Raw genomic sequence first — 4,376 nt, forward strand, 5'->3', positions numbered from 1 at the left:
TATACAGCCTTGACGCACTCCTTTTCCTATTTGGAACCAGTCTGTTGTTCCATGTCTGGTTCTAACTGTTGCTTCCTGACCTGCATACAGGTTTCTCAGGAGGCAGGTCAGGTGGTCTGGTATTCCCATCTCTTTAAGAATTTTCCACAGTTTGTTGTGATCCACACAGTCAAAAGCTTTAGCGTAGTCAATGAAACAGAAGTAGATGTTTTTCTGGAATTCTCTTGCTTTTTCTGTGGATGTTGGAAATTTGATCTCTGGTTCTTCTGCCTTTTCTAAATCCAGCCTGAACATCTGGAAGTTCTCAAGTCACATACTGTTGAAGCCTACCTAGCTTGGAGGATTTTGAGCATGACCTTGCTAGCATGTGAAATGAGTGTAATTGTGGGGTGCTTTGAACATTCTTTGGCATTGCCTTTCTTTGGGATTGGAATGAAACCTGACCTTTTCCAGTCCTGTGGCCACTGCTGAGTTTTCCAAATTTGCTGGCATATTGAATCCAGCACTTTAACAGCATCATCTTTTAGGATTTGCAATAGTTCAGCTAGGATTCCATCACCTCCATTAACTTTATTTGTAGTGATGCTTCCTAAGGCCCATTTGACTTCACACTCCAGGATATTTGGCTCTAGGTGAGTGATCACACCATTGTGGTTATCTGGGTCATTAAAATCTTTTGTATAGTTCTTCTGTGTATTTTTGCCACCTCTTTTTAATATCTTCTGCTTCTGTTAGGTCCATACTTTTTCTGTCCTTTATTGTGCCCATCTTTGCATGAAATGTTCCTTTGGTACCTCTAATTTTCTTGAAGAGATCTCTAGTCTTTCCCATTCTATTGTTTTCCTCTATTTCTTTGCCTTGATCGCTGAGGAAGGCTTTCTTACCTCTCCTTACTATTCTTTGGAACTCTGCATTCAGATGGATATATCTTTCCTTTTCCCCTTTGCCTTTTGCTTCTCTTCTTTTCTCACCTATTTGTAAGAACTTTTCATGCCGGGGTCCAGCCCCGGATGATCCAGGGTATTCGAAGGGGAGACAGTGTTGGCGACTATTTAAATATTCATCAAAGATATAAAGACTAATAGAATGAGGATAGCTCAGCAGGAAAATTCAGTGGAGAAAAGAGGCTGAGTAGCTTGGTTTACGTGGGAAACCAATAAAACTTCAAGACAAGAAGCTTGCACCACTTACGTAGGCCGCAGGCATCCTTCCGTTCTCCCGAAGGAGAGGAGACACTGAGGCCTCCCCGGTTGGATCTTAGAAGTCCAGGCAAAATTAGTAAGCTTGGTGGGTTCCGCGCTCCAGATGGAGACTCAGCCAGAATTTGAGAGAGAGACATGGGGAGACCAGTATTTCGAGGAACTGATCCCAATTCTTTATTTTCCAGAGTCTGTTTTTATACACTGAGATGTTATACAAAAGTCACGTGGGGACAGCAGTCCTGACTTTTATTAAAGTCAGATGCTTCATACAAATGTATACAGAGGTCTTAGGGGTGTTACATCATCTTCTGGCCAGGGGGGCCTGCTGACAATTTATGACCCTCTCCTTGTGACAGTGGTCAGTCAACCAGAACACTTTTTTATCCAAGGGTGATTATTCTTAAAACAGACGCCACCCAAATAAAGTTACGTTCCTATAGGGTGAGGGTGTAGTGGGTTTTAGTTAAAGAAAGAATTTACTTAGCCTAAGGTATAATGTGATTTATATCAAAGGTTAATACTTATTTCTTCTACATATTCATTAATGTGTGTAAGGGCAGGGGATGTGGAGTCTTAGCAACAAACATTGGCTCAACAAATGAAAAACCCTTCACCAATACAATTTCTAATCAGCCCACTATACTTATACTAATGGTTTTCTAACTTTTCTAAGGAACCTGTTTTTAGAAGGTTTAAAGCATCTCATGCCTCTCATGGTTGGGAGGCTGTGAGCAATCACATGTGGCCGGACAAGCGTGTCAGGCAGGCTAGAGAACCTTCAGTAGGAGTTTGTAGGTTGAAACACTCCTATCACGCCCAGGAATTATTATTAACTGGAGCTCTAAGTTAACTCCTTCTCCGAAAGAGGTGTGGGGGACAGCCCCCCATAAAGTCAGAGGTATAGGTGAGAGCACAAAGTAGTAAAGTAGGCAGGCTCTGGTTATGGGGGTAGATGTTCGAGGATTTCCAGGGGGACTCCTGAGGCTCCATCCCGCCTTTGCGTATGTCGAGCCTCCTTCCTCATGACCTTTGCCATGGGCGGAGTGCCTCACGCCGGCCCCCAACATTCTCAGATAATCATTTTGCCTTTCTGTATTTCTTTTTCTTGGGGATGGTTTTTATCACCACCTCCTGTACAATGTTATGAACCTCCATCCATAGTTTCTTTCAGGCACTGTCTATCAGATCTAATCCCTTGAATCTATTTGTCACTTCCAGTGTATAATCAATCCTAAGGGATTTGATTTAGGTTATACCTGAATGGTCTAGTGATTTCCCCTACTTTCTTCAATTTAAGTCTGAATTTTGCAATAAGGAGTTCATGATCTGAGCCACAGTCAACTCCCAGTCTTGTTTCTGCTAACTGTATAGAGCTTCTCCATCTTCAGCTGCAAAGAATATAATCAATCTGATTTCGGCATTGACCATCTGGCGATGTCCACGTGTAGTGTCGTCTCTCGTGTTGTTGGAAGGTGTTTGCTATGACCAGTGGATTCTCTTGGCAAAACTCTTGTTAGCCTTTTCCCTGTTTCATTTTGTACTCTGAGGGTACAAAATGGAGAGTATAGTTAATGGCTGGCCATACTTAAAACCAGCGGAGTTAAGGATGACTTCTGTCTTGGGAACTTCAAAAGGGTCTGCACATCTTGGGAAGTGGGAGTTGGATTGTTAGCTGGCAGTGCAGGAGTCCCCAAGTTTTCCCGCAATCCTTAGGCTGTGAGTGGCAGGCACACTTCCAGCAGCAGGCATGGGCCATGTCTCCACAGTCATTCCACTTGTGAGTCCCTGGCAGACTTCTCTGGAAGGCTGTCACCCACGTGGAGATAAAGGGTCATGAATGTAGAGGTGACTGTGGTACCCCAGCGCAGTCAGCCTCCAAGTCCCAAACAGCAGAGTAGAAGCCCACTGGCTTTTCTTTCCTGTCCTGGCTGATTTCCAAGCTCTGCTCTGCTCCTCTTTGCTTTCTAGAGCTATCTGGCCTTCTCTGGTTCTTCATAGTTAAACAAACTCCCCCAGAACCTCACACCAAACACCTTCCTATTTGGGGGCTTAATTCTTTCTGCGGCTGAACACCCTCCCACTCGTATCACCCTCCCGTCTTCTCCCAAGTAGCTGCCATCCTGGGGGATTCTCCTCGTCGCCCAAATCTTGGCTCTGTGCACCAGTGCCAAACAGAAATATGGAGACAGAGTTATGGAGGAGAAGGAAAGAGCGGTTTTATTAGTTTGCCAGACAAAGGGGGAACACAGTAGGCTAGCGCCTCAAGAACTGTGCCCCCCTCGCTGGTAAAGAGGGAGGGGTTTACAGTCCAGCAAGCTTACCTGAGAAGGATCAAGATGGTAACAGTCTTGCATTCTTCTTCTGCAAAGTTTCAAAAAGGTGAGGTTGCTGACAAGGTTAGGGTGTGTAGGGGCTTGGATGGTTAGGTCTCCTAATTCTTGATGACCCTTTGATCTTGCCTCAGGTGGTTTCCTGGCTGCTCCTCCCTTGATTAGCAACTGTTCTGACCTTTGGGACTAAAAGAAGGTCATGGAGGCTGGAGTCTTGCCTACAAGAAATGAGGGACAAAGAGACCTTCGTGTCCAGGAGCCCCGCAGGGCCCAGCTCGGCCACGTCCCCATTGTTGCCTTCTTTCACGGTGGGATCTTCCTCAAAAGTGATAAGCCTGCCAGGTCAGGATGTGTGTTTAGATGTTCCCAGGACCTCGCACGGTAGATATTATTGAGCTTCGATAAATATTAGATTGAGTTTAAGAAATATAGACTTGGCTGAATGAATGATCACTCTTTACGGAGCCACAGCCCCGGGTCCAAATACGTTCCTCAAATCAGGGCAGCCTGGGAATCCCGCCGTCCAAGGACAACACCCCCCACCCCGCTCCTCCCACCACCCTCCCGGTCCCGCTCTATTGAAAACCAGACCTGTGTTCAGGAACCGGCTGTCAATTTACCCGGCGTTCCGCGTTTCCACGCTCTTTGTAAGGAAAGCTACAATGTCATTGGAGAGACAGACACACAGTGGAGAGACCAGGTGTGGAGGGCGTGTGTGGCGTTAATTCTATTTGTGGGACCCCAGGACCCGAGGCGGAGAAGGCAATGGCAACCCACTCCAGTACTCTTGCCTGGAAAGTCCCATGGACGGAGGAGCCTGGTAGGCTGCAGTCCATGGGGTCGC

The 4,376-nt window shown here is 46.0% G+C and overlaps 1 long non-coding RNA gene across 1 annotated transcript; it reads right to left on the reverse strand.

The window, feature by feature from the left end:
* Positions 1–2,688: 2,688 nt before the first annotated feature.
* LOC104999379 lies at positions 2,689–4,346 on the reverse strand. The gene is made up of 3 exons (XR_826589.1): positions 4,124–4,346; positions 3,524–3,750; positions 2,689–3,008 (listed from the first exon to the last, which is right to left on the reverse strand). It is a non-coding gene; the product is annotated as an uncharacterized LOC104999379 (long non-coding RNA).
* Positions 4,347–4,376: the final 30 nt, after the last annotated feature.

Source organism: Bison bison, unplaced genomic scaffold (genome assembly GCF_000754665.1).
Source record: "Bison bison bison isolate TAMUID 2011002044 unplaced genomic scaffold, Bison_UMD1.0 scf7180017864352, whole genome shotgun sequence".
In the NCBI taxonomy this organism is placed as follows: domain Eukaryota; kingdom Metazoa; phylum Chordata; class Mammalia; order Artiodactyla; family Bovidae; genus Bison; species Bison bison.